The sequence below is a fragment of the Crocuta crocuta genome, unplaced genomic scaffold, assembly GCF_008692635.1.
Source record: "Crocuta crocuta isolate KB4526 unplaced genomic scaffold, BGI_CrCroc_1.0 scaffold14, whole genome shotgun sequence".
In the NCBI taxonomy this organism is placed as follows: Eukaryota; Metazoa; Chordata; class Mammalia; order Carnivora; family Hyaenidae; genus Crocuta; species Crocuta crocuta.
The window spans coordinates 1,812,097-1,835,860 of record NW_027530209.1 but is presented as its reverse complement, the minus strand read 5'-3'; positions in this window follow the sequence as shown (position 1 = coordinate 1,835,860).

The window sequence follows — 23,764 nt, the reverse complement described above, 5'->3', positions numbered from 1 at the left end:
ACTACGACTCGAGATCAAGACATCTGACAATGTCGAATTTAGGCCAGAAAGCATTAAGCAAGGCAAAGAAGGACAAGTTTTAATGCTAAAGGCCACATTTACAAAAAAAAAAAATAATACTATGTACCCAAGTAACAGAACAGAGATCTTCAAAACTCAGAAACTAAAAAGAGAAGCAAGAATAAGCAAAAACTTGATATCATGTTGTTTTCCAAGTAGACATGGAACACTCATAAAAATTGACAATATGTTAACTCACAAAGAAAATTTCAATAAATCTCAGCAAGTAAAGATAATAAAAAATAATATTTAATCATGATGCTATAAGCCAGATGTTTATAATAAAGTTTTTAAAGATCCTTCTACATGGAAACTTAAAAATTCAATATTATACAATTCTTGGGCCAAGGTAGAAGTACAAAGTGAAACTGCAGAATTCTTAAGAAGCATTGATGAAAATCCTCCCTATCAAAATCTATGGAGTGCAGTTAAAGCAGTGATGAAAAAGAAATGGAAAACATTAAATATCAATAAAATGAAATAATGAAAATTAATATCCAACTCAAAACATTAGGAAAAAAGCAACGCCCACGAAACATCAGAAAGAATAAATTAATAAAAACATAAATTAATGTCAATAAAAAGAACATCTAAACTGAAAAAAAGTCTATTTGAAAAGATCAAAAAAATTGACAAACCACTAGCTAACCTCATCAAGAATAGGGGGAGACGTTAAGTACACATATCCAAAATAAGAAATTACAAGGTGGAAGTAACCATCAAAATAGGGGAAATTAAAAATCTTAGGAGATTACTTCACAATTGTTTGCCAAAAAATGAACACATTGAAAACCCTGATGAAATGGATAATTTTCCAGGAAAACTTCATTTCCCAAAACAAACCCCAGCAAAACTTTTTAAAGATATAATTAGGGGCACCTGGATGGCTGTTGGTCAAGCGCCTGACTTCGGCTCAGGTCATGATCTTACAGTTTGTGAGTTAGAGCCCCGTGTCAGGCTGTGTGCTGACAGCTCAGAGCCTGCAGCCTGCTTCAGATTCTGTGTCTCCTTCTCTCTCTGCCCCTCCCTCACTTGTGGTCTGTCTCTCAAATATAAATAAATGTAAAAATATATATAAATAACAAAAATAAAATAAAAATTAAAATATGATTAAATATATCACTTCTCAGAAAAATAACCACAACAACAACAAAACCCAACAAAGAACTATCCCTGCCCCCATGAAAGCACAAGGTCTACAATCCATCACAAGGGAAATATACTAACCTGAAAAGATGAATAATATCTGTCAATTTTAAATGCTCTAACAAAGGTAAAGAAGAAAAAGAAAACTTCTGGGGCGCCTGGGTGGCTCAATCAGTTAAGCATATGACTTTGGCTCAGGTCATGATCTCACGGTTTGAGAGTTTGAGCCCTGTGTCAGGCTCTGTGCTGACAGCTCAGAGCTGGAGCGTGCTTCAGATTCTGTGTCTCTCTCTTCCCCTTGCCTGCTCATACTCTGTTTCTCACTCTCTCTCTCAAAATAAATAAACATTAAAAATAAATAAGAATAAATTATTTTATTGAATTGAGTACAACAAACCTGATGAATATGACACATGTATACATATTTACAAGAAAGAAATATACTTTGGACCACTCTGTCTCATAGGAACGCAAACATCTTAGATCGGATATTAGCAAACAAAATCCAATTGCAACTTTAAAAAATATATCAGAACTAATTAGAATTTATTTAAGAAATTAAAAGAAATAATGTTATTGGAAAATCCATTAACATAAATTATATATTAAGGAATTTATGGGGAGTGATCATCTCCATAAATGCTAAAATTTACTCAACAAAAATCTAAAAACTCCTTCTAATAAAACTTAATAAACTATACAGTGAAACATATTTCCTTAACATGAATTCATGTTTTATATATAATTACCAGTACATGTAACTTGGTTGGATATAACTTGAAGGGGAGTGAAAAATATTCTATAAAAAAATGAAATTTTAATATAGATGAGATATCAGATGGTGTTAGGAAGTTATTAATTATCTTTGTTTTGATAATAGTGTTATAGGTATCCAGGAGAATCTCTTTATTCTTAGGAGATGCATACTAAAGTATTTAGGGAGTGAGGTATCATGATTTTGAAACTTGGTTCCAAATTATTCTACAGAAAAAGAGTATGCATGAAAAATATTCACAATTGGTGTGCCTGGGGGGCTCAGTCAGTTAAGCATCCAACTCTTGGTTTCAGCTCAGGTCATGACCTCACCGTTGATGATTTCAAGGCCCACACTGGGCTCTGGGCTAACAGGGCAGAGCCTGCTTGGGATTCTCTCTCTCTGTCCCTCCCCAGCTCACCCATTCACTCTGCCTCTCAAAATAAAGAAATAAACTTAAAAAGAAAAAAACCACTAACAATTGTTGAGTTCAGGTCGAAGATAGAGGGATGTTCATTGCACTATTGTTTCAACTTTTCCTTTTGAAAATTTTCTGATAAAATATTGAAGGCTGGATGGAATTAATAAAAATAGTAATAAGAGTACCTTTTCAATATATTTTTCTCTCTAACAACTTTAGTTACAGTTTGTTACAGTTTAGGTCTCCACTTCCCTCAGCGTTTCTTCTGCTTTCTCAACTCTCCACCCAAGAACTTCCTTTGTTATCCTGAATTTCCCCTTACCACCCCTAGTAAAGTTACGTATGCATTAGCTGTTTGACTCATCAACTTCACTCCTAGAAATCTACCTCAAAGGCAAAAACGCAAAATGAGATCTACACAGGGCCATCCATTGTAGCCTCACTTGTACTAGGACAAAGCTTTTCAGTTTTTCTTATTTATTTTCACACCCCAACTCCAAACTCCCTTCAAAATGAGGCCAAATTCTACATTCTGATGTGGAGTAATCTCCAGGTCACATTGTAAAGTGAAAAAAGCTATGTATAGTATACTAATTGTGGTGTGCTGCCCTTTAGGGTAAGAAAAAAGGTACATATAAATATATATGAATATACATACCTATTTCTATTTCCATAAGGAAACAATGGAAGGATGAACTAAAAATTAATAAAAATGCTTCCCTGGAGTGGGAAGAGAAAAGGGACAAGAGAATGGAGGAGCCAGAGAGAATAGTGAGCTTCCCTGAATGTAACTTATTTTATAGATTTGCCAGGCTTGCTGGAGCCTGGACTGTAACTGGCAGAGTGGTGTCCGTTGGCCAAGCAGGGCTCAGGAGTCAACCCGGATTGAAAGGATGGAAAGAGCTTCCACCTCTCCGTGGGAGGTGTGACAAAGAGCATGTGGCCAGTTTTAGTCTGCCACTACATTTCTGAAAGTGGGACAACCTGATGTTATGTGTTTCGTAAGGTGATGTGATAAAAAAAAAAAAGTATGCAACAGTAGCAATAAAGTACTCTTGTCTTAAAAGCTGAATCCAAGACTCTCCCTCCCAGTTTCTGACCATTTAACAGACAGAAGAAAAAGACAAACAACAGCTTCCAGAAGCAACCAGCCAAATACAGAATATGGGACATTCTATAGAACAAATAACCACAGTAGGGCCACTCACTACAGAATAAGTAAATTTGAAGGTCTTGCTTAGATTTTAACACAAATAAACTGAACTGTAAAAAGACATCTTTGAGACAATTGGAGACATTTGAATGTGGGCTTGGTATTAGATAATATGAGATGAAAGGTGACAGAATGTGCCACCCCAAAATCTGACTATAGGAGTTCAGGATATGTCACTCCAAAATATGCTATGTTGGTACATTGATTATTTTAAACCATAGGCCTAAAAAAATTTGCAAATACTGGAAAGGGCTTTCTCTGAATCCCCCTTATCTGACTCAATACAGATCTTCCAAAAGGAACTCAAATGCCATAACTCCTTCTTGGGAGTTTCATCAACCAGAGAGGATTAACTCTTCTCATAGGAGAGGAGACTGAAGTCCACACCACACTCTGACAAACTGTCACAAAATATGCCCCTCATCTATTTTTCCGAGGGCCCATTCCTCTTTCCTGAAATCCTTTCACTCTCCCCCTTTCACTCTCCCCCTTTTACCCTTTTACATGGAGTTTAAGTCTGAATTCTAAGCCACCTAAGAGAATTGCTCATTTTTTCCTAGGCCTCTCCTATGTAAACATGAAGTAACCATGTTAATACATGTCTATTTGTTTTTCTCTTATTAGTCTCTCTTTTATTGTATGGGTCTCAGCTAAGAACTCAGAAGGGTAGAGGGGGAATTATTTCCCTCCCTTACACTATTAAATCTGTTAAAATGTTTTAAAAAAAGAATTCTTATTTGTTAAAGATGTATAATGAAATGGTGTATTTAGAATAAATGTATATTTAGAGGTGAAATAACATGATGTCTGAGATTTGCTACACAAACATAGGAGAAGAAGGTGAGAAAAGGGTGAAATAAAATGAACAAAATGTTGACATTCCTCTTCTATTTCTGGGGCACTCTTTAGTTATCAGTAACTGGCCTTTTGGTGTTACTTGGTTCAGGCTCCCGGAAGAGTAAATATAATGGACTCAGCCAAGCTGCCAGCCCCTGGTTAGGGTCTGGGATTTTGTTATCATTGGGTTTACTCTATACCCATGCAGGATCCAAAGAGCTGGGAGAAGTGGGTTGTAAGGCAAAACACCTGGCCACCTGGGCCTGCCCCTTCAAAACGGGTTGAAGATGGAGGGCACTTCCTTGGAGTGGAAGAAGCTGGAAGGGGGAAAGCAGACACACTAACTGGCATCTCTAGCACTGTCTTCCTGAAGGTGGGAGAAGCTGATCTTCGAAGAGGATCAGCTTTCCATGCTCCTGTGCATCTTCAAAAGCAACCATAGTAACAACCTTGACTCATTATCTTGGCATGAGCCCCACATCTATTTGAATACCATCTCTGTTGATTGCTCATTGCTCAGAAAGAGTGAATGGGGATCAGGAGTAACTATCATACCTTTATAGGTGAGCAAGTGGCAAAGTGACTTACCCAAGGCACAGAGCAGTTGGCTCTAGGGGAAACAAATGAATTGTATTTTTGTAAATCAACTAGACTCCATTTTCAGAGAATTGTATCACATTAAAAGCAATTTTCTGGGGCGCCTGGGTGGCTCAGTTGGTTAAGTGTCCAACTTCAGCTCAGGTCATGATCTTGTGGTTTGTGAGTTCAAGCCCCACATTGGGCTCTGTGCCGACAGCTCAGCCTAGAGCCCACTTCAGATTCTGTGTCTCCCTCTCTATCTTCCCCTCCCCTGCTCATGTGCTCTCTCTCTCTCTCTCTCTCAAAAATAAATGAACATTTAAAAAATTAAAAATAAAAGCAATTTTCTTTTTTTTAATTTTGAGGAAGCCACTCAACCAGCCTCTAATTAGGAAGAGTTGGGTAAAAACACATCTTAAAAGGATAAAGGGAATGACTCTGTACATATCACATACATGTACAAAATTCCCCAATTCAGAGAACTTTCAGTATTTTGAGAAGTTAAGTCTGGGCCCAGAAAATTAATCTTGATACTAATTTATTTTTACCACAGTTATACATCTGGTGGTCTGGAAGTGTAGGGTATCTATAAAGTTATTTAATCATTCTCCCATTTTCTTCACTGATTCTAAAAGTTTTACTACCAGTCTAATAAACTGAGCCATGGAAAATTATGTAAAATTTCTTTTACTCTAAATTATATTATTCGTGAGATGTTTTAATTACCCATGGATAAAATTCAACTGGCAATGAGACCCATTCCCAGGTTTGAAATGTACAAATTTGACAGTCGAGTGATTAGTTGCTGCTATTGCTTGCAGGGAAAACAGCAATCTAATTTCATCTGGAAGCCAATGCATCATATCCCAGTGTCAGGATCTTCAAACAGTGATGATCCAAGCGAACTGTAGGCTATTGCCAAGAGAAATGGCTCTAAAGGTACACTTGGCTCTGTAATTTTGTAAACACATATATCTTGTTGCAATTTGACCATCATCTGAAAGTTAACTCCTTGAAATTGAGAATGGACCTCCCTGTAATACAGTAGCTTTCACTCTTGGCTACACATTGAAATCACATGAAGAACTTAAAAAAAAAAAAAAAAAAGCACTGATACCTACCCACCCCTTCCCCCATTCTAATCTAATTGGTCTGGAGTGTTGTCTGAAAAGGAAGAGTTTTAGATGCGCTCCGCCTGATTTTAATGTGCAGACAAGTTGAAAATGTCTGCCCTTAATGATTCTTTGAAAGATCAGATTTCTTTTCAGTTTTTTTCACAATTTCCTAAATTTATGAAAACCTTTTAGAATAAACACTAGTGTAAGGGGGGAAAATGGCAGAGGAAATGAAATAAACAAACAAACAAAACAATGCAAGGACCAAAAGAGGAATTTCTCTAGGAAATTAGGGAATCACTATAGAGAGAAAATTATTTAAATTCTTTTTAGATGGACAAAGCCAATACCAAAGACTACTCTGGGTCAGAAATGTTGACTGTAAAGGAAGTTGAAGTTGTTCAGCATAATTAGGTAAAAAGATGTTTTCCTTTTTTCATTAAAAAATTTTTTTAATGTTTTATTTGTTTCTGAGAGAGAGACAGAATGAGCAAGGGAGGCTCAGAGAGAGAGGGAGACAAAGAATCTGAAACAGGCTCCAGGCTCTGAGCTAGCTGTCAGCACAGAGCCTGACGTGGGGCTCGAACCCACAAACCATGAGATCATGACCTGAGCCGAAGTCGGATGCTTAACCAACTGAGCCACCCAGGTGCCTCAAAAGATGTTTTCCTTTGGCAGAGAAACTAATTCCTATTAGCTTTGTTATTATTTGATTGGCTGGCCAATAGTTTTAATTTTCTAAATTGAGTATTTTGCTGATTCTCTAGCAGCTGAGAAGCTGCCGGTTGGTTGGTTGGCTGGTTTGTTGATTGCTGTAGGGGAAGACTTTGGGAGGAGAGAGAAAAGAAATTGGGAGATGGCCTTAGAATAGCCTCCATATTTGAGCCAATAAGCAGATCCTAAGAACTGCAGAGAAACTTCCAGTGAGGGGGCATTTATGGCAGGATTTGGTTGCTAGAGCATTGAAACAGCAATGCCAAGTACCTTTCTTTTCCATGTGAAAACTCCTTCTTGGTTGTCTTCCCAGGTCTTCAATAATACTTTGCTAATAATCAGTACTACCCATCGTCTTGTGTTGGTGTGGTCTTAAAGAATGAAGAAAGTGAGTTAGGGATGCCTGAGTGGCTCAGTCTGTTAAGTGTCAAACTTCAGCTCAGGTCATGATCTTGTGGTTCCTGAGTTTGAGCCCCGCATCAAGCTCTGCTGACAGGTGAGAGCCTGGAGCCTGCTTCAGATTCTGTGTCTCTCCCTAGCTCTCTGACCCCTCCCTCACAGCTTGTCTGTCTGTCTCTCTCTCAAAAATAAATAAACATTAAAAATGAAAAAAAAAAAAAAGAAAGCTAGCTCTGATCACATTTATAGTGAAGTGGGACAACTTGCAGCAGCAGAAATGAAACATCAAAAACAAGGAATAAAGCTCTTGGATTATGGGTAACAAACTGAAATCCTATAAAGACTTCATTGCAATTGTTGGCAGTTTTACAGAAAGATATCCTGACATATTTTATTTAGAGATGAATGGAATAAGTAACTTCAGATGGCTTAGGAAATTGAGGAATATATGAAGTTATAGAAGCCAGCCTAGTTCCAGATAATTCTAAATGTGCTACTGTAGAGAATGCCAGCACTCGTCAATATCCATGTCTTTCCTCCTCTTCCTGAGAACATCTTTAAACAATATTTCCTTCCATCCTTACCATGAAGTTGAGCCATGTGATTGGGTTCCAGGTAATAGAAAGAAGGCAGAAGTAATTTAAAGCATTTCCGGGCTTGACTTCTAGAACTTTTACTATGATCCTCCATGTCTTCTCTCTTTACTCACAAGGCAGCAGAATACAGAGGCTTGTTTCAATATGCAAATGTGAGATTACCCCAGTGGATGATGGAGCCACTAAATGAAGGAGCCTGGGCACCTAAATCATCACAGGAAAGGCTACCCATCAAACACACTTTAAACTATGAAAAAGGTAAAAGCATTTATTATATTAAGCAACTGAGATTTGAGGGTGGTTTGTTAGAACAGCTAGTTTTACTTAACTTGATAATATACTAAATGACTATCCAAATACAAAGATTCCCATACTGCATATTTATTTGGCAAAAATAATTTTTTAATTAAAAAGCAGACCAAAAAAACCCTCCATAAACTTAAAATTGTTTAAATCATACAAAATGATATCTGACCCCAATGGAATAAATTAGGAAATCAACAGCAGAACGAAATCTGGAAAATCACCAAATAGCTTTAAACTGAAACACATCTAAGAAACTCATTGGTTGAAGAAGAAATCAAAAGGGGAATATATATTTTGAACAACCAAAAAAGAAAGCATATTTCAAAATTTATAGGATGATGTTAAAACAGTACACAGGGAGATTTATGGCACATTATACTTAATTATTTCTTTAGTAAATCTGGATCCCATTTCTTCAATTCTGTTCCTCTCTTGCTCATTCTTTCCTTTCTGCCCATGTGAAGATGGAAACTATGATTTGATCTTTGCCCTCCCACAAACTATCATAATTTACCCATTAAATCAACATGTATTGATTTAGGCCAACTACTGTTGGCCTATAGTGCTGGATTAGAGTAGGAGCTTGATAAATATCTACTTGATCAATAATGAGAAAATTTTGGCTTGGAGAGAAGGAAACAAAGGAAATGAAGAAAGTTGGCAGCCCCACTGTACGGATAGCTTTGCCAAATGAAAACATCTCATATTCAGGTTCATCCCACTCATAGTCATGATCCTCATTTTCCTCCCTTTTGAAAGAGGAAGTCATAGAATTACAAATCTAATGTCATCGCATTTAATGAACAGATGTCTGGCATCTACAAAAAGATCTTGTCCAACCTCCTCTAAGTACCTCCAATAAGACTATCCAATAGATCTGTACATTTACGTGATAGTACAATGCTTTGGCTTTACCTTTCTAAACTGACCTGTAATTCTGATGAAAATATGGACGTGAGTATTGGCACAGAGTTTGAATTGAAGTCCTTCCTGCTCAAGTCCCATAAGCAAGAGCAGTTTATAGAAAAGCAGAGCTATTTTCACTCAATTACTGCAGCTTCAGAAAAGCATGGATGTATCCCCCAAGCTTCCATTTTCTTCCCTTTGTAACATGTTAGAAAATAACATGTCTGAGTACCCCACCTTAAACATGTTGGTGTTTCTATTTTCCATATACTCTTCCCGTGCAGACTCCATGAATATGCACAACTGAAAGTAATACCTCTTTCAGTGCCTACGTGAACTCCATTCCAAGGTAAAGCAGTGCCTGATGAACCTGAAAAGATGTTTCTGATCCCATTCCCACTCTTTTATGATAAAGACTCACCTTCTGAGTCAATAGGTACATGATTCCTACTCATTTCCCTTCACTATTTTAGTGGACTCTTCCCAGATTTCTGCAACTCCATTATATCTTCCTCATGCTTTAAAATTGCATATATTATCCAAGAGCTTATATAAGAAGAAGATGGTGTTTGCAGTTTAATTTGATTGCCTTTCTCACCTCCTTCCATTCAGATGGCATTGTTGTCTGCATTCCAGAACATATCTTGCTAATGTCTTCGAGGAACAATGACCCATTCCTGCCACGTCCTGCTCTGCAGCTAAAGCCTAAAGCACCAAATTTACCATAATTTATACTTTGGAATCTAACTGTCTAAGATGAATTACTAAAGTGTGGACACAATAACAAATCCTGCTCTTAAACTCTTGTCACTAATGTTTTGCATGTGTTAACTTAATAAGCCTTTTGTGGTCTATGTCTGGTTATCTAATATTTTAAATGACATCATGTTAAGCATATAAATTCCTCTCCCTCCTTCGAAGGCAGTTTGTGACTCTTACTAATTTTTATTAGAACACAATAAGCTCTAATACTGCACTTTACACAGAGCTCAGATAAAACCAACACCTTGTATTAGGAATGATACATTAATAATCACTGCCACCTGCAGGCAACAAAAAAACTCTGGCTTCTACCACCTTGTTTGATCAAAGGCAATTTCAAGTGAACAAAATAATTCTATTTCCAGAGAAAAATGTACTCACTGATAAAAACAGACTTGGTTTTTTCCTCCCCTCCACATTTACATTGGAAAAAACAGCACTCAGAGCAAACAGGGGAATAATATTGAACAAAACTAGTTCCACTGGCAGATGTGAGGTCAGAATCTTTACTAGAGAATATAGAGAATATAGAATGGCAAGCTCGATGAGAATGGAATAGATATGTCTTCCAACAGAATTCTTTTGGAACATTACTACTCTCAGTTAACAAATCCGATTCATTTATTTCAGCTCCCTCTGCAACTCTTTCTGAGCAAATCATAATGTAACTTACCTGATAAACCAAATTGATAACCAGTCACATGCTGAATATCTGGTGCCCATACACAGCTCAAGCCTATGTTCCTGATTATTAGAGCAGGAAATTGATGTGTTCCAATTCATTGTTTGCATATGCAAGTACAGTGTGGAGAAAATATTACCATATCAACGGGAAACTTGTTTTGATAGAATGTTTGGAAGAAATTATCTATTTTGGGGTGCCTGGATGGCTCAGTCAGTTGAGTGACTGACTTCAGCTCAGGTCACGATCTCATGGGTTCATGAGTTTAAGCCCCACATTGGGCTCTCAGCTGTCAGCTCAGAGTCTGTTTTGGACCTTCTGTCCCTCTCTTTCTCTGCCCCTTCCCCACTAGCAGTCTCTCTCTCTCTCTTTCAAAAATAAACATTGAAAAAAAAAAGAAATTATATACACTTTTTACAAATAGTTTATTGTCAAATTAGTTTCCACATAACACTCAGTGCTCATCCCCACAAGTGTCCTCCTCCATGCCCATCCCCCCTCCCCCCACATCCATCAGTCCTCAGTTTTTGTCAGCATTCAAGAGTCTCTCATGGTTTGCTTCTCTCCCTTTCCCCCACCATTTCCGCCCTTCTTCTCCCCCTTGTTCCTCCGTCAAGTTCCTCCTAATCCTCCTATACGTGGAAACATATGATATTTGTCCTTCTCTGCCTGACTTATTTCGCTCAGCATAACACCCTCAAGGTCCATCCATGTTGCTACACGTGGCCAGATTTCATTGTTTCTCATTTCCATGTAGTATTCCATGGTATAGATAAACCACATCTTCTTGATCCATTCGTCCGTTGATGGATACTTAGGCTCTTGCCATGTTTTAGCTATTGTTGAGAGTGCTGCTATGAACATTGGGGTACATGTGCTCCTATGCATCAGTAAGAAATTATATTTTTTAAAAGATATCCTTGGATGATAGTTTAACTCAGTATTTCCTGATGGGAGCTTCTATTGGCATTCAGGAAAAATACTTTCTCATTATTCTGTGCATCACAGTATGCTCAGCATTTCTAGACCACACCCATTTAGTGTCAGTAGAATTTCCTGGCCAAGTGGCAATCAACAATGCTCCCCATATGGGGTGCCTGGGTGGTTCAGTTGGTTAAGCCTCCAACTCTTGGTTTCAGCTCAGGTCATGATCCCAGTTTCATGAATTTAAGCCCTGAGCACTGGTGGTGTGGAGCCTGCTTGGGATTCTCTCTCCCTCTCTCTCTCCCCCTCCCTCTGCCCCTCCTCCACCTGTGCTATCTCTCTCTCTCTCAAAATTAATTAATTAATTAATTAATAATAAATAAATAAAGCTAAAAAAAATGCTCTCCAGGGTCGCCTGGGTGGCTCAGTCGGTTAAGCATCTGACTTTGGCTCAGGTCCTGATCTCACAGTTCGTGGGTTCGAGCCCCGCATTGGGCTCTGTGCTGACTGCCAGCTCAGAGCCTGGAGCCTGTTTCAGATTCTGTATCTTCCTCTCTCTCTGACCCTCCCCTGCTCATGTTGTCTCTCTCTCTCTCTCAGAAATAAATAAAACATTAACAAATTTTTTAAAAATGCTCTCCATATATTTCAAACTTGTCTCAAGGGCAATAGTCCTGCCCTCTCTCTCTGTATTTAATAAATAATTTCCGTGTTGTATGGTCCATGATTCTTTAGACAAATTCTAAACCAGAGATACAATGGGGAGCTGAATCTAGAGAATCATTTATATAGAACCATGAAAATTCTCATCTCTACTTCTACCTCTTGCTAGACAGTGCCTAATGGAGGGTCTCAACCTAGAAACTTTAAAAAATTAAATTCTATATGGCTAAAAAATAATTATAATAAAAGACAATGTCAAACTAGAAACATATTTGCAGGGATTAGTAAAGAATTAATAAAGAATCCCTACATATCAATATGGGGAAAATAAACTAATGTCTAATGGAAAATTGGACCGAGGAAGTCAGCAAGCAATTCACAAACAATAAAAATAGTTAAAACATAAGCAAATATATTCGATCTCATTAATCATCCATCGTAAATAAATCTTATAAGTTAAAACAACAAAGAAGTGATGTTTTTAAGTATAAAACTGAAAACTTTATTTAAATGAAAATACTCAGTACTGGTGAGGATTTAAAGACATGAGTGAATAGAGACAAAAGTTGATGTAACTCTTATGGAGGAAATTTAACCATAGCTATCAAAGCCTTCAAATATTGCAATTCATTTAATCCATCCATTCTACCTTTCGGAATTTAGACTGGGAATATAAATATGGTTGTGAACAAAGATTTGGCTGCAAAGTTGTTCATTGAATCATTTTTAATAGGAACAAGGTAGATACAATGTACATTTTCAGGAACAGGAAAATTAGATTTAAAACCTATTCATAGAAAAGAAAATATTGTGAACTACAAATAATACCTCTGAAAAATATTAGTGGCATGGAAAATATTCCTAGTATATTATTAAGGGGGGAAAAGCAGGATAAAGGGCAGTATGTTTACTATAATACTCTTTCTGCGAAACATATATATGAGTGTGTATATGTGTATATAGTTTTATATATTCATATATGATGTAGGAAACAAAGGCAAAAGAAAAAAATTGAATTTTCTTACAACTTACAGCCCACTGACAAGGCCTTGAGGCAGGCAGAGTGACCTTCCTCTAGGAACTCAGCTGCCTTGATGGTGACACTTTGCTAAGGGCAAAAGACAATCTTAGTTTAACATTATCCTGACTTCCAAGATCCAATAAGTCTACGTTAATATATAAAGATTCCCTTGGAAACTTCTTTTATCCCTACCCTCCAAATAAATGTTGGCAATCATACTCCAAGCTTATGACCCACTGATATACATCAGAAAGGGTCTCATGGCTGAGTTTTTGCTAAACAGTAATAAATGACCTTCTCCTAACAACAGCTAGCCCTCTTGAGGTTCTGTTGCTTCCAAACTTCCATGATCCTTAACCCCTTTGCAACTTGGAGGTATATAATCAGTCAACTGTCATAACCCCAGTGCAGCTCTTTCTGCCCATGGGTCCTGTCCCTGTGCTTTAACAAAGCCACCTTTTTGCACTAAAGACGTCTCAAGAATTCTTTCTTGGCTGTCAGCTTTGAACCCCAGCACGTCAAACCACACCAATATATAATAGAAAGATACAGAGAAAGAAAGAGAGGTGCTATATATCTCTTGTAGACAGACTGCCTATCTTGTTCTTCTCTGCAAACTCTTACCTGGTATGGTGCCTGGAACATAGCGTATTACGAGTGTACCAAGTCAGGAGCGCCTGGGTGGCTCAGTCAGCTAAGTGTCCAATTCTTGATTTTGGCTCAGGTCATTATTTCACGGTGGTGAAAAAGAGCCCAGCGAAAGGCTCTGTGCTGAGTGTGGAGCCTCCTTAGGATTCTCTCTCTTCCTCTCTCTCTCTGCCCCACCCCCTGCTTGTGCTCTGTCTCAAAATAAATAAATAAACATTTTAAAAAGAGTGTATAGCAGGAACCGGGGGCTCAGTCAGTTAAGCGTCTGACTTTGGCTCAGGTCATGACCTCACAGTTTGTGGGTTTGAGCCCAGTGTCCAGCTCTGTGCTGACAGCTCAGAGCCTGGAACCTGCTTCAGATTCTGTGTCTCCCTCTCTCTGCCTCTCCCTTGCTTGCATTCTTTCTCTCTCTTGTCTGCCAAAGCTAAATAAACATTAAAAAATTTTTATATAAAAAATAAAAAAGGCTGTACCAAGTCAATTACATATATAAGTAAATGATTAATAAAGGACTATGAAAACATTCATTAAAATATTTACTGCTTCTTGGGCCTGAAATTAGTGATTTTTCTTCTTTTGTCTCTTTATCTTTTTTTTCTGAGTTTTATTCAATGAATATATATTATTTTTGTACGTTAAAAAAAGTGTAGGGGGTCATAGGGAAAGCTTTAATTTCATTAGGCAGTTGTAGATCCTAAAGTGAAAGCTTTTTACATACACTGAAGCAATTTTGTCTTTATTTATTATGAGCAGCTCTTTCTCGGCCATAATTTGAACTAATATAAGTGCCTACCCACCTTCTGGGGAGGAAAGAAGTGTGCCTCCTACCCCAGCACCTCAGAGATGGTAAGCTTCTGAATCATCCCACCTTCCTAGGACGTAGGAACAGGTCAATGGGGAAGAGAGGCCCTGGGAACATTTAAGAGAGCAAGATTCTAGTGCTAATTGTATTGTAATTCTGAAATGGTGAAAGCATTATAGAAACGATGTTGGGCTCTTTGATTTTTGTGTTTGCAATGGCTCTTGTTTGAAGTGGTGTGACTCTTACATCAACTGACGTCAATTGTATCGTTATAATTTGAGGGACAGTTTAATTGCTTTAATAAAGCTGTAACATTTCCATCTTCCATTACGGGTCAATTTCCTTGTCTAGAAAAATCAATGACCTACTACGACAAACAAGCAAGAGTCCCACCTAGTGGCAGTAAGGAACTTAAGAAAGAGTCCAGAAGAGGTAATATTGTCCAAATTGGGCTCTCTGACCTAAAATCCCTTACCAGCTGCAGTACACCGATTGCAAAGGCTCCGTCCCACCTAGGATTTTAGATTTCAGAAATGTGGCAGTTCCAGTCAGCTCGGGAAAGATAAAGTTCTGAATTGCTATGTCACAACCATATGTGACCAAATACAAGGTTCTTCTAGAAGATGTGGTATATACACAATAGAATATCACTCAGCCATCAAAACCAATGAAACCTCGCCATTTGAGACAACAGGAATGGATCTAGAGGGGATTAGGCTTAGTGAAATAAGTCAGAGAAGTATAAATACCATATGAATTCATGTGTAATCTACAAAACAAAACAAATGAACAAACAAAAACAGAGAAATGGATTAAGAAATATGGAGGACAAGAGAGTGGTTGCCAGAGGGAATAGGATGCAAGGATGGGTGAAATAGGTGAAGGGGATCAAGAGGTACAAACTTCCAGTTATAAAATAAGTAAGTCATGGGGATCAAAAGCACAACATAGGGAATACAGTTAATAATATTGTAATAACTTTGTATGGTGACAGATGGTAACTATACTTACTGTGGTGAGTTTTTCATAACATATAATTGTGGAATCATTATGTTGTATATTTGAAACTAATATTATGTGTCAACTGTATTTCAATCAATAATAGAAAATAAATAAAAATTTAAAAAGCAAAGGTTCTTTGGAAATTGATTAACCATTGATCTTTCATGACATCTTTTTATTTTTTTTAGATTTTTAAATGTTTATTTATTTTTGAGAAAGAGAGAGAGTCTGGAAAAGGGGCAAAGAGAGAGAGGGAGCCACAGAATCTGAAGCAGGCTCCAGGCTTCGAGCTGTCAGCAGAGAGCCGAATACAGGGCTCGAACCCACAAACTGTGAGATCATGACCTGAGCTGCAGTTGGCCACTTCACCAATTGAGCCATCCAGGTGCCCCTCATAGCATCTTTTTAAATAACAACCCAAATCATCTGGTTTCAGGGAGCCATTCGCCTCTCATTCACTTATTCAATCATTTCATGAACATTTATTGAGCACCTCTAGTTCCCAGAAACTGAAATTAAGCACTAAGAATGTAAAGATGATTGAGGTACATTCTTGAGCTGAGGAGGAGCTCCTAATCTATCATGTGACACTGAGCTGGATGATCTGTCGGTAGTTCAGCCTCACCATCGTCCCCTTTAAGGTCTGCTCTCAAAACGCCCCTCCCTGGGATGGAAGTTTCCCATAAGAGGAAGCTGCTGGTAATTTCCAAGGTGGAAGAGAAAGGGAAGCTGTATACTCTATAGGTAACTGCAGCCAGACTCAGCAGCAGATGAGGAATTCGCAGCAGCTCCCCAGTGAGCTCTTGGGGACCTGTCCCGGCAGCACCCTGAACCCATGAGAGTGCTTCTCAAGGATATCAAATTCTGCAAGTGTGCGTGGCAGCTTCCTGGTGAGTTTCAGAGACCCGCGCTGCACTGTTACTTCCTTCCAGATCTTCAGTGTCAGCTCCCTCCCCTTGGCAGAGGCTTCCTGGCCTCTTCCTCAGCTCTTCTAATAGTCAGGTAAGCCCCTCATTCCTGTAGCAAATCGCATATGCCCAGAAAACAGGGCATGGTTTCTCTTTTCCTGACCAAGCCCTGACTGATTCAGACACCCAGTGAGATAATTCCGTGACATTGCTGGCATAATGATGCAGGAATATATGAGGTTATGAGAACAGAGGAATAGGAAAGCATCTCAGCCCTAGAAGGGTCAGGGAAGGCTTCCCAGAGAAATCGGCTTTGGAGGTTAGTCTTAAAGGTGAAAAGACCTTATCCAGGTACCAGGGAAGACTTAGAGACTAAAGTATGCAGAAAAAAAGCCAACGAGTAACCAACATAGAACCGTGTTTAAAGGAACACAAGACCATAAGTTTCCAAGTTTACAATTAGTGTGTTGCTGGAGAATAAAATGGCAGTTTTCTCATGTGAGTATCACTTTTGTAAAGCTCCTTGCAGATTTGTAGATATCAGTGTGGCAAAACATAGCAATGCTGTTGGGACTCCATTCATCTCATCTGCTTAATCAGATGGGCACAGCAAATTCCTCAGTTGCTGTGAAAACTAGCCACTAACATCTCATAGCTGCAGCCTTCTCTAGAGAATTGCCTTCAGCTGATGGGAGCTCCCTCACCTGGAAGTGCCTGGGAAGTTTTGTTTGCCTTCAAGGATATCAGTAGCCAAGGGCTGATGGATCTAGGCAGACTAAAGCCTGGCCCCTTGCCTGGGATAGCTTTGTGGTGCCATTCACTTTCCCCACAGGACCAATCGGAAAATAGACATTAGGAGAAAACTTATCTTTGCTTAGCTTTCCTCCTGTCCTATCTTCTGCTTTTCTCAGTTCTTGATATGTGCTGGAACTGTAGAAATCTGGAATTGCTTAGGCATGAATGTAAGGCATGCATTTAGCCTAATCATGTCAGCACTTTTCACATGCTGGGCAAAGGGAGTTTGAATTTATCTACTAGCACTGTGCTCTTAAGATGTCTGATTGTCCAAACTATCAGTAAAAAATTTAGAGCATACTATATGGATATATTTAATTTTAAGTGTAACAATGTCATACATTTTGTAAATGATGTAAAAAAAAACAGAAATTTTAAAGAGTAAATTTTTAGATAGAAATTCTGTTTTTCTTGTACCCCAGTAGATCATCTTGGGCCCTCCTTTCAGATGGCATGCACTGCTTTGGGGACCATGGAGGCAGAGAAGAAGGCTGGTCAACTTTCCATTTCAGACCTATGATCCCATTAGGGTCCTCCTCTCTAGACCAGTGATGTGTAGCTGTTTGCTGAAATGGGTCTTCAATGCCTGCTACTGAGGAAGGAGGCAACAGAGATTAGAGGATGACTCTATTCCCTCTTCTAATTGGCACCTTGCCTGAGAAACACACACACACACACACACACACACACACACACACACACAGTCAAGCAGCTCTTGACCAGAATTTCCAGTGACACGATCTGAACAGTAGAGATGTAGGAGAGGAGGATGGAAAAAATCAATCTCCTTGCTTCCCACCCGCCAAAAACACACATCCTCTCTAGGTTTTCCATCCCTTCCACATTAAGGAAGCACTGATTTAACTAAAGCACAGATGTGACCTGTGGATGTGACCATCTGGACATGCCCTTGGCCATTGAAAAGCACCCTGTTGGCATTCACTTTCTGTGCCTGTTCCTCTTTTCTCCCCACCCCCTCCAGGTCTTGCTTCCCAATGCCTCCATTTTGCTAGACGGCTACTCTTTCAAAAAGTAAGCAAATCCCAAACTTCTCTTGGGTCCTATACACTTTCACAGTCTCCTATTCGGTGTGTGACTCCCTCCTAGCCACCCTCACTCCTCTGCTCCATTTTGCCACTAAGCAGAGGGTTATGGGAAGCCTCTGAACTTGAGAGGGAGCAGAGAGGAGGATTGCTCAGGCAATCCTGTCTTACTAATGTCTGCTTTTGGCTTTCTCTGGTTGTCCCCTAGAATCTGGAAAAAGAAAGCCTCAGATGTTTCTCACTAGCATGAATCTCCTCTCCTTAGTAGCACACATAACATCACTTTGACCTTACTAACATGTATGGGGACTAGTACGGGAGTCCAAATGGAGTCCCTCATACCATATAGCTACATGATCAAAAGTTCTAAATCAAATAAATACAACTCCAAAGTAGAATATGTCCTGTCTGCCTACTTTGACGAAGACACCATCATCATGTCAAAATTAAAAAACTGAGGGACTTGTATGTGCCTGAAGTCATCATGGTCTTAGGTGGTGCTGTCTGTGTCTTTCTCACACCTTGGGTTGTCCTGCAAAGCCAGCTTTCTATCGTCAGCCTGACACTGATACATGTCATGCCCGTTGCTACGTCCTGATTCTGCGATTCACCAGGGCTGGTGGTGAGGAAAGGCGCTCTTCCCAACTCCTACCCCCAGCTGAGATAGGGAATAAGAGAGAAAGTGGGTGGGTGCAACATGAGCTGTGCTTGGGACACAGAGTTTGTGATGACAGTAGGGGACATGTGGAGTTGCCCAATAGTTAGGTGGGAGTTTGAAATGTGACATTTTTAGCAACATCACACTAAAAGTCCTACCATCTGCTGAGCCTTTGAGTCCTAGTAGCAAATAAGAATGGATGGGAGAATGAGATTGACTCTTTCTTTTACTCTAGCCAGCTTTTCCACGGAATGAAAAAGTTTTCATGTCTGTACAAAAGAGAGACACGGAGATATCTTTTGAATGAGCACAGAATGATAAGCAAATCAATCAACAGTCCATGAAGAGTCTGCTATTTCAATCGTCCCAAAGCAGGCTCTATACCATGTTTAATGATGTCTGACCATCAGGACTTTAACATTTATAGATAGAGGCAACAGAAACAAGACAGCTGTCCTCTATTCATGCAAACTTTATTCTCTCCTGAGCAGGGGAGGAAAAACTTCATTCTACCCTTCTAGGTTCTGTGACTGGCCTAGGAATTAAACTGATAGATGAACAGAGAAAAACATACAGATTTTACTCTACCTGTACAAGGGAGTCTCCACAGGAAAATGAAGACCCAAAGAATAAAAAGGCCCAACTACTTATTTACTAGGTTGAACAAAGGTTGTAATTGTGAAAAAGAAACAAAGATGTAATTGGGAAGATTAAAGGAAGATAAGAGTTATTTTAGCAAAGTCTGTGTAGATTTCTATCTGCCTCACTCTTCTGTCTCTGGTGATGAGAATGTTTCTTCCCTCCTGGCATAGAGGGAGTATCTTTCATGAAAATGGGAGTTTGATCTCCTACTTTCGGAAAGAAAAAGGGAAGGTCAGAGTGTTTTTGCACCTGGTGTTTTTCAAGTGCATTTAGCTCAAGATAATCCTTATGTTAAAATGGCATATTTTGGTGTGGGGTGTTCTGACACCCTTCCTTCCCTCCCTTTGAAACTTCCCCAAGGAGTTTCACAGTCCAAAGCTGAGTTGGTAGATTGTTTAATTCCTCAATGAGCCGTCTCCTAGTCCTGAGAATAGGTCAATTCAGGTAAACACCTGTATCTGATTTAAGAAGGCCCATCTAATGAGGTTGTATATGGTGTGAGTAATCAGGGATTTTATGAGGGACATTTCTATGTAAACAAAAGCAAAGGTTAGTCATTAAAAGAAACTATAAACTCCATTTTTATTTCAGAGAGCAGTCTGTCAAGAAGATTTTTAGATCTTGGGCTTAAAACCTCTTTAGATGGTAGAATGAGGACAGGCAGGGGCAATCTGAGGAATTTTCTTTGGTTTGAAGTTTGCATATTTGTGGTGATGGCATCAGATGCTCTCATGAACCTTCTGACTGGCCTACACAGCAGCAGGTTTGAAGGTTGTTCATATATGATCTTTTGTGGTGATTTCGTTGAAGTTCATATCAAGTCACCCAGCTGCAGCTTACAGACTTTGGAAAAAAGGCAGTTATACTGTGGTAGGAACCCCTCCCTAAGGAGAAAGAAAAAATTGAAGAAGTGAGAAGAGAAGACTTCAAGGTCACCTAGATATGAGTTCAGCTGCCTACATCCCCCATGTTCTTGTAAACTGAAACAACTTAATCAGACTACATGTTTATGTGTATTACCATATATGGGAGACAAAGAAATAGAAAATGCATAAAAAACCCTATGCCATATGATGTGGGCTGCTCAGTTCTTTTGGGTACGAACCCAACTGAGCAGTGCCGGCAAAATAAAGTTGCTTCCTGGAAAGAAAAGTCTCGGTGTCACGACTCTCTGAGCGAGAATCCTGCAACAATACTTTTCAGTGATAATAAGGGAGGAGAATGGGAGGAAAAACTGGAATGTTACCTACTGAAAAAAAATGCACAGAATGGCAGGAGACTGTTTACAGAGAGGAAGAAAACTCAGTCAGTGAACGTGGCACGATCCCCCAGCCCATAATGCAGCAGGAGTTGTGACACTGAGACTTTTCTTTCCAAGAAGCAACTTTATTCATACTAGCACTGCTCAGTTGGGATCGTACCCAAAGAACTGAGCCCCAAACGCCACATGGCATAGCATATATATATATATGAAGTATATATGCATATATTTACTTCTTTGTCTCCCATATATGGCAACATACAAATATGTGGTCTGATTGAGTGGTCTCGTGTTACAAGGTGGTGAGGGATGTTGTCAAGTACGCACATGTATAGCCAGGTTGCCTCGAAGTTTGTTTTTCCTTTCCTTAGGGAGGGGACCCTACCACAACAAGGTATGTTATAGTTTTTATTGAAACACAGAATATTTGCCCTATAATCACTCCCATTTTTATCAAGATAATCTATGACCAGTTCGTTTACAAAATAAATCTAGTCTTAACGTTGGCCTAATGATTTATAGAAGTGCAGCAGAAATAGTGATTTAGGCTATTTCAGATAGGCTCTTTCTTAAGTTCGCTATATTGGACTTTTTAATAAGGAATCTCAGATTGGACTTATAAAAGCCTTTTTTGAGCTAAGAAGCTACATCAGGAACATGCCACCAGACTTCATTTTCATTATTTACAGATTGGGGTGAATTTTTTTCAAGGTTTGCAAAATATCTTGAGGTTCCTGGGCCTGCCAGGAAGTGATCTTTACAAACCCATAAGGCTGAAAACCATGTAAGCCAGGTACAAGTCCAGTGTTCCAAGAGGGTTTTGTAAGCATTGCCTCCAGAAAGTCAAAATTAGTTTCTTAAATCTGTCTGGTCGTATCTGATTCAATGCACATCATTTTCAAATATGACATTCCTGTCAAAGCCTTGGTAATATAACTGATGTTTCCAATTGTGTCCTGTTATAAGGAAAACAGATTCTTATTGAACATATGCAAATTACTCTATTTCCATGAAAATAAGAATATTCAATAATAGTTTCTGAATTCTAGAGGGATCAGCTAGGAGGAAAAAGAAAGGTTTCATTTTGTTTACAAAGGTATAATCTACTAAATTGTTGCAAGTTACAGATAGCTTAAGTGAGAAGAAAAAAGGTTTCCTTGAATCTGAAATAAAACACTAAAGAGCCAGCAGTATTTCAAGCAAAAAGTCCCAGAAGTTAGAAACATCCTCATCAGTTCACTTAGTCCCTTGTCATCAACTCTTGTTATGCCCAATCTTGAGTTAGCAGCTTTATGAATTCATGGGTTTCTTTTTAATTTTTTAAAGTTTATTTATTTTGAGAGAGAGAGAGAGAGCGCGCGAGAGCAAGCAGGGGAGGGGTAGAAAGAGAGGAAGAGAGAGAATCCCAAGCAGGCTCTGCACTGTCAGGACCAAGCGCCAGCTCATGAACTGTGAGATCATGACCTGAGTCGAAACCGAGAGTCAGACGCTGAGCTGAACCGACCGAGCCACCCAGGCACCCTTGAATTCACCAGTTTCTTTATTAGAGTTCTGGAAATTCTTACCCAGTTCAGTGATATGATTTTGAAGTTATCAGAAACCTGAACACTACCATACTTGTGAGAGTCCTTTCCATGAATCTCTGTGAAGGTGGAGCACTTTTGCCTGTAGTTGACTGCAAAAGCTTTTAGAAAAGCATCTGAGAGGGGCGCCTGNAAAAAAAAAAAAAAAAAAAAGAAAAGCATCTGAGTAAAACAAAAAGCTTTGAATGACAAGACTCAAAAATAGCCATGGTTAAAGATCGGGCAAGAGTTCATTATAATGGAATTGACAAAGAAATGTGGTTATTTCTTTGGCACACAACATTCTCGAATAATAATTGGAATTTTGACTGATTACAGAGTAAGAAATTCAACATATTTCTAGGAACTTCGATATAATTCAATTTGCATACAATATAATTTCTGAAACATTTATATTGGTAACATGCCCACCCAAATATATATAATCTGAAGATTTAACATTACTTCATATTTGACAATATTTCTCATGTATTTTAACATATTAAATAAACCTAATTAGTTTAATATTTCTCTTTCTTATAAGGTCAGAGAACAAATTCTTTTGAGAATTTCCAGGGACCCTCTGGGCAATCTCGAAGTCAGTTTGAAGTAAAAAAGATTTTACTTAAAATTTGATTTGGGAGGTTTGTCAAAAATGCCAAAGGTTTGAACACTTGACCAAATAAGATCACAGATCACTGTGAAGTGATACTTAGCTACCTATTTAACCAAAGTAACGATAAAAGATTTCAAAGATAAATATAGAAAAGATTACATGACTGTAAAGAAAATCTTAGCTCTTTTACTATTGAGAAGACTTCATTTGTTTCCAGCAATCAAAGACCTGCTAAAGATGATATGAAACACAGGAAATTGTTTTGACAAAACACAGATATTGTGTATTCTAGGCAGATTATTGAACAGGTAGAGAAAAGTCTTTTACAACAATCCAGGAAAACTTTGTTCTTTTAACTGAGAAAGGAAATTAAATTCTGGTGTTGCATAGGCACAATGTTGATATTGAAGCTCATTTCTTTTATTTAACAAAGGTTTTTTTAATGTTTATTTTTGAGATACTGAAAGAGGCAGAACATGAACAGGCGAGGGGCAGAGGGAAAGAAACAGAATCTGAAGCAGGCTGCAGGCTCTGAGCTGTCAGCGCAGAGGCTGATGTAGGGCTCAAACCCACAAACCATGAAAGCATGACCTGAGCCAAAGTCAGATGCTTAACTGACTGAGCCACCTGGGCACCCCTGAAACTCATTTTTAAAAAACCCTTATAATTAATGCATTTAATTTTAGCCAGCTTGACAACACAAGATTTTCTCTTCTCTCCCTCTTTCTA